This window comes from Eulemur rufifrons, chromosome 4 (genome assembly GCF_041146395.1).
Source record: "Eulemur rufifrons isolate Redbay chromosome 4, OSU_ERuf_1, whole genome shotgun sequence".
Lineage (NCBI taxonomy): Eukaryota > Metazoa > Chordata > Mammalia > Primates > Lemuridae > Eulemur > Eulemur rufifrons.
The window spans coordinates 38503974-38514325 of NC_090986.1; the positions used below are offsets into that span (position 1 = coordinate 38503974).

The 10352-nt window shown below is 37.8% G+C and overlaps 1 non-coding gene and 1 pseudogene across 1 annotated transcript; one reads left to right on the forward strand and one right to left on the reverse strand.

Annotated features, from left to right (window-relative positions):
• The first annotated feature begins 2068 nt into the window (after nt 1-2068).
• On the forward strand, nt 2069-2169 carry LOC138383125 (small nucleolar RNA U13). The gene has a single exon (XR_011233566.1). It is a non-coding gene; the product is annotated as a small nucleolar RNA U13 (small nucleolar RNA).
• A 7630-nt stretch (nt 2170-9799) lies between these two features.
• On the reverse strand, nt 9800-10068 carry LOC138382630 (FXYD domain-containing ion transport regulator 6 pseudogene; annotated as a pseudogene).
• Between the last annotated feature and the right edge of the window lie 284 nt (nt 10069-10352).

The following is a 10352-nucleotide window of genomic DNA, read 5'->3' on the forward strand; positions in this document are numbered from 1 at the left end:
GTATTGTGCATATTTGAGGTTTACAGCATGATGTTATGGAATGCATGTAGATAATAAAAAGGTTATTATAGTGAGGTGAATTAACATATCTATCATCTTACATAGTTACTCTTTTGGTAATAAGAGCAGCTAAAATCTACTTATTTAACAAAAATCTCTAATCTAATACAATTTTATTAACTGTAGTCCTCATGCTGTACATTAGATCTCTAGACTTGTTCATACTGTGTATCTGCTACTTTGTATAGTTTGGCCTGCATCTTCCTTCTCCCCAACCCCCACCCCCACCCCTGGTAACCACTGTTTTATTTTCTCTCTCTGTGTATTTGACCTCTTTTTTCTCTCTCTTTAGTCTTCCTCTTCCTCCCTCCTTCCCTCCTTCCCTCTCTTTCTTCCTTTCTTCTTTCTTCCTTCCTTGTTCTTTCTTTCTTTCCTTCTTTCTTTCTCTCTCTCTCTTTCTTTCTTTCTAGAATCCACATATAAATGAGATAATGCAATTTTTTTGCTCTGCCTGGCTTATTACACTTAGCATGATGTCCTACAGGTCCATTTATGTTGTGATAAATGTATCTTATTTTATTTTAAGGCTGAATATTATTCCATTGTATACATATTCATCACATTTTCTTTATCCATTCATCTGTTGAAAGACACTTAGATTGTTTTCATATCTTGGCTATCATGAATAGTGCTGAAATGAACATGGAAGTGTAGATATGTTTATGAGGTGGTGATTTCATCTCCTTTGGGCACATATCCAGAAGAGGGATTATTGAGTAGTTCTATTTTTAATTTCTTTAGGAACTTCCATATTGTTTTTCATAATGGCAGCATCAATCTACACTCCCACCAACAGTGCGAGGGTTCCCTTTGCTCCACATCCTCACCAACATCTGTTATCTTTTGGCTTTTTGATAGCAGTCATACTAATGGGTGGGAGATAACATGTGATAGTGGTTTCAATTTGTATTTCTCTCATGATTAGTGATGTTGAACATCTTTTCATATACTTGTTGGACACTTCTATATCTTCTTTGTAGAAATGTCTGTTCAGGTCCTTTGTCCATTTTTTAAATTGGATTATTTGTTTTTTTTTTTTTTTGCTGTTCAGTTGTAAGGGTTCTTTATAAATTTTGGATATTAACCACTTATCAGATATGTGGTTTGCAAATACTTTTCCCAGTTCATAGGGTGCCTTTTCATTTTGCTGATTGTTTCCTTTGCTATGTAGAAACTTTTTAGTTTGATGTGGTCCCATTCATTTATTTTTTGCTTTTGTAGCCTCAGATTTTGATGTGATAGTCGAAAAATCATTGTCAAGGTAGCATCACAGAGTTTTCTCCCTATGTTCTTTTCTAGGAATTTTATGGGTTCAGGTCTTACATTTAGGTCTTTTATCCATTTTGAGATTACTTTTGTGTATGGTTTAAGAGAAAGGTCTAATTTTACTTTTTTGCATGTGGAAATTCAGTTTTCCCAATACCATTTATTGAAGAGACTATCCTTTCTGCATTTGTCCTCTTGGTGCCCTTGTTGAAAATTAATTGGCCATGTATGTTTGGACTTATTTCTGGGTTCTCTATTCTATTCCATTGTTCTGTGCTTCAGTTTTTATGCCAGCACCATACTGTTTTGATTGCTATAGCATTGTAGTATAATTTTAAATCAGGTATTGTGATGCCTCCAACTTTTTATTTTTTAGTATTATTTGGCTATTCTGGATGTCTTGTGATTTCACACACGTTTTAGGATTGTTTCTTCTATTTCTGTGAAGAATGCCATTAGAGTTTACTTTTGATGGTAATGGATCATGGTTTATAATATGTTTTTTATTAATATATTTTTAATTGATAAATAATAATAATTGTGTATATTTGTGGGATACAATGTGATGTTTTGATCTATGTATACATTGTAAAAAGATTCAATCAAGCTAATTAACATATCCATCACCTTACCAACTTATTTTTTTTGTGATGAGGATGTTAAAATCTATTTTTTTAGAAATTTTGAAATATACAAACATTATTATTAACTGTGGTCACCATGCAGTGCAATAGATCACTAAAACTTATTCTCCCTTAGACATAATGATTAGGTTTCACACTTACGTGTGAGATGTGCCTCTCTCAAACCTTGTCAGGATGTTAGCACATTACCCATCTGATATAAAAAAAAGAAAACTTATTCTCCCAGTCTAACTGAAACTTTGTACCCTTTGATTAACATCTCCCCTTTCCCCTCTCACTCTCTCCCTCTACCAACCGCTGGTAACCACCTTTCTACTCTTTGTTTCTATGAGTTCAGCTGTATGGTTTGCAAATATTTTCTCCTATTTCGTGGGCTATCTTGTCATTCTGTTAATTGCTTTCTTTGCTGTGCAGAAGCTTTTTAGTTTAATGCAATCCCATTTGTCTACTTTCGTTTTTGTTTCTTTTGTTTCCTATGCTTTTAGAGTCCTATTCAAGAAATCATTGCCCAGATTAAGGTTGGGGAGATTTTCCCCTATGTTTTCTTTTAATAGATTTACAGTTTCAGATACTATATTTAAGTCTTTTATACATTTTGAGTTGATTTTTGTACATGATGTGAGATAAGGATCCAATTTTATTTTTCTGCATTTTCCCAACATTATGTATTGAAAAGACTGTCCTTTCTCCATTGAGTATTCTTGGCACCCTTTCCAAAACTCAATTGACTATAAATACCTGGGTTTATTTCTGGGCTTTCTATCCTATTCCATTGGTTGAGCTGTGTCTTTTTATGCCATTACCATGCTGTTTTGGTTACAACAGCTTTATAATATATTTTGAACTCACCGTGTGTAATGCATCCAACCTTGTTCTTTTTGCTCAAGATGTCTTTGGCTATTTGGGGTTTTTCTGATTCCATATGAATGTTAGGATTGTTTTTTCTATTTCTGGGAAAAATGCCATTGGAATTTTGATACAGATTGCATTAAATCTGTAGATTGCTTTGAGCAGTATAGACAGATTCCAGGAGTGGGGAACCTGTGGCCTTCTAGATCTTTAAGTGTGGCCTTTTGACTGAATCCAAATTTAACAGAATAAATCCTTTTATTAATAGGATCTGGAAGGTCACATGTAGCCTTAGGCTACAGGCTCCCCATTCCTGGTATAGACATTTTAATATACAATATTCATTCTTTCAATCCCTGAACATAGGATAGCTTTCCTTTGTGTGGTGTTTTTTTTTTTTTTTTTTTTTTTTGGTATATTCTTCAATTTCTTTCATCCATGTATTATAGTTTTCAGTGTATAGATCTTTCATCTCCTTGGTTAAATTTATTCCAAAGTATTTTATTTCATTTTTTTGATGCTATTATAAAGGGAATTTTCTGAATGTTTTTGGATAGTTTTAATTGTTAGTGTATAGAAATGCTACTGATTTTTGTATGTTGATTTTGTAACCTGTAACTTTACTGAATTTATTTATTAATTTTAACTTTTTATTTTGGTAGAGTCTTTAGGATTTTCATGTCATCAGCAAACAGAGACAATTTCACTTCTTCCTTTCCTACATAAATGCCTTTTATTTCTTTTTCTTGCCTAATTGCTCTGGCTAATACACCCACTACTATGTTGAATAGAAGTGGAAAGAGTGGGCATCCCTGTCTTGTACTGGTCTTAGTGGAAAAGCTTTCCATTGTTCCTCATTAATTTGGATGTCAGCTATAGATTTTTCATAAATGACCTTTATTATGTCTAGGAACTTTCCTTCTATACTTAAACTGTTAAGAATTTTTATCAAGAAAGATGTTGGACTTTGTGAAATGGTTTTTTGTGTCAATTGAGATGATTATGTGGTTTTTACTTGTCATTCTCTTAATGCAATGTATTAATATCACATTGATTGATCTATGTATGTTGAACTAGACTTGCATGCAGGGATTAAATCCTACTTGGTCATGATGTATTATCTTTTTGATGTGTTGTTGAATTTGATTTGCTAGTGTTTTATTGAGAGAATATTGAATCAATATTCTTTAGAGCTACTGGCCTGTAGTTCTTGCAGTGTCTTAGTCTGGCTTAGGTATCAAGGTGGTGCTGGACCCATAAAATGTGTTTGTAAATATCCTCTATCTTTATTTTTTGGAAGAGTTCATAAAGTATTGGTAATAATTCTTTTTGCATATTTGTCAGAATTCAGCTCTGAAGCCATCTAGTCTTGGGCTTTTCTTTTTTGGAAGGTTTTTAATTACTACTTCAGTCCCTTTATTTATTTGTTTATCTATCTATTCAAGCTTTCTATTTCTTCCTGATTCAGTTTTGGTAGCTTATATTTTTCCAGAATTTATCATTCTTCTAGGTTATCCAATTTGGTGGCATATAATTATTCATAATAGTTCCTTACGAGCCTTTTAATTTCTGAGGTGTCTGTTGTAGTGTATCCACGTTCATTCCTGATTTTATTTCTTTAAGTCTTCTCTCTTTTATTCTTAGCCTAGCTAGGGGTTTGTCAAATTTGTTTATTTTTTCAAAAACCAAATCTTGGATTTATTGATGTTTTTTTCTATATTTTTTTGTTCTTTATTTGATTTATTTCTGTTCTCATTTTTATTATTTCCTTCCTTCTGCTAACTTTGAGTTTAGCTTATCCTTTTTTTAGCTCCTTGTGGCATAATGCTAGTCTATTCATTTGGGTTTATTTTTCTTTTTTAAAGAAGGTATTTATTGCTATAAATGTCTTTGTCTCTTGTGACAGTCTTTAACTTAAAGTCTGTTTTATCTAAGTATATCCACTCCAGCTCTCTTTAGATTACTATTTGCATGGAATATCTTCTTCTACCTCTTCACTTTCAGGCTGCCTGTCCTTAAAGTTAAGATGGGTCTTTTGTAGGAAGCATATAGTTAGATTTTTTAATCCATTTAGCCACTCTGTGTCTTTTGATTGGAAAATTTAGTCCATTTTCATTCAAGGTTATTATTGATAGGTAAGGTATTACTCTTGCCATTTTGTCAATTGTTTTCTGGTTGTTTTGTAGATCTTTTGTTCCTTTCTTTCTCTCTTGTTGTCTAACTTTGGGGTGTGGTGTTTTGCTGTACTGCTAAACTTTGATTCCTTTCTCCTTCTTATCTGTGTATCTACCATAGCTTTTTTCTCTGTGGTTACCATGAGGCTTACATGAGGCTCAGTTTTGAACAAGAACAGTAAGTTCTGTCTTGGGTGAGCTCATATAGCTACCATCCATCATATGTGGATGGCACCAACTATATCTTCTTAGTTTTTTACTATTATCATAGAGGGCAATGTAGAGAGTCTCAATAATTGCTTGTTAAATCTACTGTGCCTGTCTCAGATTTTCACTGTTGTAATTATACTGAAATTAATTTCTTCAAACCTTTTCTCTTTTTTGGATTTTTTTTAGATCAAGTCTTATGAGTGGTACTCACTGTTTTTATAGCTCTGGGTACACTTTGTCAAGGAGATTTATAAGAGTTGCACCAACTAATATTACCATAGCAGTGTACAAATATAGCAATTTTATTGCAACCTTGGCAGAATTGGCTATTAACATTAAAGCATCGTTTTTGTTAACTTAATACTCTAGGTAGGAAAGGACATATCACTGTTTTAGCAAGCATTTTTTCTTACTATCTTGGTTGAACATTTCCCATTTTGATTTATGTTTCTTCTCATATGAATAACCTTTTAGTTTTGTAAGACTTTTGGCCATTTACCTACTTATTTCTTAGTATTTTTCTTACTATATTGAGTGATCTCTTTATATAATAAATGTATTATACTTTTTTATCATTCTTATTTACTGCAAACTTCCTTTACTATATGTTGTTTTCATTTTTTCTTTAGCCTTTCTTGTATCAAAGTTTTCCCATTTGCTATGTAGTCCAGTGAATTGATCTTCTTCTGGTGATTTTCTCCCCCTTATCCTCAAGGCTTAAAACATTATCACAATTGGCTCATTTTGAAGATGGATTAGATAAAGTCTTAAGAAATTTGAAAATATAGTGGAGCAAGTCTAACAACATGATTGGAAATAAAATTACAATAACTTATTCTCCATCTGTTGCCTCATTCTTCTAATTTAATAAATCAGGTAATCTCCCCTCCTGAATATCTACAAGAATAGACCTAGTTGGTGGGAAATAAACAGAAAAGAAGCCCACCTCTGCCACTGTCTTCCCTCATGTTCCCATTCATTTTGTACCATATTGTTAAGTTGTTCTACAGCATCAATCCGTCACATTATTACATATGACATAAGGTCTGAACTTTTGGCCTGGGCATTCAAATTCAAAAGAAATTTCTCTTATTTTTTGCCTCCATGTAATGTTTTAATTCTACATCAATTGCCTAATGCCAAATGAACATTGGCTAATACTGATTTATTTAACGTTAGTTTAGCTTCTACCATTTACCAGCTAAGTGTTGGAAATAAGCAAAAATAATCCCTGCCTTCAAGGAGCTCATAGTGTAGTCAGTTCCCACCTCCTGGAATATTCCTTGAATTCACCTGCTTCTAGAGCCTTGCTCTATTTCCTCAGTATATTTGAATATCCTTAGAACTTAAATATTCCTTCAAAGCACTACCTATTTTTTAAAGCTCCCATTGAAATTCCACTCTCTTTAATAAACATTCTCTGTTCACTACACCCCTGTTAGAATGAATCACTCTATTCCAAACATCCCCAAAGAATGATGTTTTATCTCTATTATGATATTTGATTTTTATGAGCTTCATAATAGAGTTATTGATGTATTCTTCTATCTCCTCCAGAAGGTTATGACACTCATGACAATAGCAATTGGATCTTATTCAACTTTGTATACCTCATTGTGTATAGCAAGGCCTGTGCCCATGGTAGGAAATAAGTAAATATTTGCAGTTTTTTTTTCCTGTTCATCAGATTGAAAGCTCAAAATCCAAGATCATCATCAGCTCCTCCAGTGTAGAATCACAATTATTATGACTTCTGCCATTCTCCAATTTATATATTTATTAAGAGACTGTAGAGATGTTATGCTTTCCTCATGACCCAAATTTAGTATCTAGTAGGTGTTCAATAAGTGTTCTTGACTGATAAGCTGAAAGGATGTTCTTAAATCTGTATAGAGAACCTACAATAGCATTCATTTATTATCTACTTAGTCTTTCATCTATTTCTGTATTTTTACAATTTTTAAAAATGGCACAAAACATCATTTAACTAGTTGTCAATGGATGCTTGATAAACCAATTTTATGACTGAAAATCTTGCTTTAGTACCACATGAAGTGTTAATTAACGTAACTTCCTGTTTTAGTCATTTGCTAAAAGGGTTTATTTCACAACTGCCAAGTGGCAAAGGAGTTTGGCTTTTTCCATTAAGTATTAATAAAACATCCTGTAATACAGACCCCCTTTACTGGGCTCATCTGGGAGTTGTTTGGAAGAGATCTATTTATTTCACTTAAAGTTTGTTATATCCTTCCATTTCTCCGGCAAATCCCAGGGCACCATCATGGCCCAGAAAGGTTGATGTTCATTTGTTTAGATACTTAAGAAAGATTACTCTTTGCTGTCAGTGTCAGAATGTGTCAAAAGTGGGGTCCCTCTTTTATTTTTACTTGGCAACCCTACGAACGAAGACAATCTGATGTTTCTAATGGAAGTGACTTTTATAAACAAGCCATCTCTCACTGTTTGCTTGACCAAATACCAAGGCCAATCCTAGGAAAAACTGGGAAGCTGAGAAAGTTTCTTTTTAGTTTTTGCCCATCATTGTTTTCAGAGCCACTTTGCCATCTTGGAAAGCACCCCTTACTGTGGGACTTGCCTGTTCCTTCCTTCTGTGTCGTTCTATCTGGGCTGCTACCTCTGACTTTTATTCTTTTTATTCTACAGCTGTCTCTCTAACTTCTTCCGCTTTTCTCAGTTCTTGGCGCCTTAATAGAGAGATAAATAAGAAATGTTTTCTGATCTCTTACTGTGACCCTGGCACTGTACTAAGCACCTCATATGTATTATCTCATCAATCCTTCAAGCAATCCCATGAGGTGGCTATTATTATCACTATCATTTTTCAAACAAAATAACTGAGTCTTGGTGAGTTTAAAAGATTTGCCCAAGGTCACACAAGTGTGGCAGATGGTAATTTCCACAGATGACCACAACACTGTCTCTCATCCTGCATGTTCTTTCCACAACGTGACTGTGCCACTCCTTCCTTTAAGGCCTTGGATCTGTGTCCTTCCTTTTGAATCGAAGTGGGCTTATAATGGCTCCACCTAACAGAATAGGCTCATGTGATACTGACTTCTGCATCTAGAGATATAGGCACTGTAGCTTCTGCCTTGATCACTGGAACATTTGTGCTCAGAGCCCTGAACTGCTATGTGCGAAGTCTGGTTCCCCCGAAGCTGCTGTATCGTGAAGGAGCCGAGCCACCTGAAGGGGTCAAGTGCAGATGTTCTGGTTGGCAATCCTAGCCTTTAAGTCATTTCTTTTTTTCTTTTCTTTTTCTTTTTTTTTTTTTTAAGGAAACAAATGGTATTTTATTCGTTGTTTCTGTTGTTGAGAGGATTGATCACAATACACAGAACAGTAGTCTGGTCACACCGGCACAGTGTGGTTAGTTTCCAGGGGACCACGGAGGACAGAAGGGTGGGATCTGGCTTGAGTTCCCTCTCTCGTGATGACCTTCGACCTCCTGCTCTTCCCTCTGCAGCAGGGCGGGCCTGCAGGAGCCGCTGGCCGGGTCTCTACCCGCCTCCTGCCCTGCTCTGAGCACTCACAGGCAGAGCAAAGGACGCAGGGTTGTCGCCGCTGCCCGACCAGGGGGCTCCCTCCGCCCATCGCATCAGGCCGGCCCCGACAGAGTGACAGAATGGGAATCCCTCAGCCGTCGCCTGCCAGAGACCCACTTCAGGGACAGGAGTCTGCGTCGGGATGAGCTGGGCTACGGACTGAAGGCTTGGAAGCAGGGAAGGGTTCCAGAGCCCATGGGGTTATTGCTGAGAAGATATGAAACGGGCATATTCCCCAGGGGCAGAGTAGAAGCCCCGGGCCCGGAATTCTGCTCTGCGAAGGGTCAGGGCAGACGGGGTCTCCCCGGAGCAAGCCCGGGAGGAGGATGAACCACCCCAGAAGGGTGTAGATTGCCTGGAGGCAGAGCTGGGCTCACCAGCTCCTTGCTTGTATCTCCAAGTGCTAAAAGACCTTCAGAACAGACAGGGATTGGGTGGCAAACGTAAGTGAGGTTCTTGTAAAGGGAGTGAAGAGAGTCCATAAAGCATGACGGTGAAGGGGATGCAAACCTTCCCGGGTCCCAAGACCACTGGAGGCTCCTGCCCGTGCTCGCGCCCTACATTCAACCCTAAATCAGGACAAGGGGCTGGTCTCTCAGGGAGAAGCAGACTCCTAGGAGCAGGAGGTGATGAGGGGACACGCGGGCAGGGAGCCGATGGCGACAGGGCTCAGCTCCTGCCCGGGGAAGTGAGTCCACAGTTCACTAACACAGTGTCATCCACGAACGAGCATCCACAAAGACCACAGTCAACAACAACAACAACACACACACATACACACACACACACACACACACACACACAGGAGATGGGCGAGGCCGCAGCCTGCAGTGGGGGAGGCAAGTGTTAGTTGCATCGTTAAGTTGAGGAATGGTGTTAGAGGGGGTGGGGAGTGGCGTGGGGGACACACAAGTTCTTGGCTTCTCCTGGGGAAAGGTCTGCTGCTGAAGCAGCGGTTTTCTTAAGCATCAACATTTGCATCTAAAGGTTCAAGCCGCTGCTGGGACGCTTCCCACCTGCAGGCTGCACTTCAGTTCTCTGTTTTCTGGGGCTCTGTCGCATTTGCAGGGATGAGGTTCTCCACCTGGGCTTCTTCATCTCCTGGCGCCTGCAGCTTCTGATTAAAACTGTACTTGCACCTGCGACTTACGACACGGAGGCTCCCAACCGACACCAATCCCCCATCCTCAGCGTCTGGTAGTCGTAATGGAAAGGGTCCATTTCACTCTCCCGCTCAGCTGCCCTGGCGAGGACCCAGGGGGCCAGCAGCCTGCACAGAAAGATCAGCACCACCTCCATGGTGTCTGCACGGCTGGTTCCCCTCCAAGACGATCCTGCCTTTAAGGCATTTCAGGTCCAGTGCCAAACATGTGACTGTGAACGAAGCTGTCTTGGACCCTCCAGACCGACCAGCTCACCTACCAGCTGAGAATCACTGAGTGGCGTCAGTCAGCGCTAACAAGGAGCAAAAGTATTAACGAGATGAGCAGTTCCACAAATCTCTGACTCACAGAATCTGAGAGCAAAATAAAATGGTGTTGTAAGTCATTAAGTTTTGGGGTATTTTGTTATGTGCAAAAGTA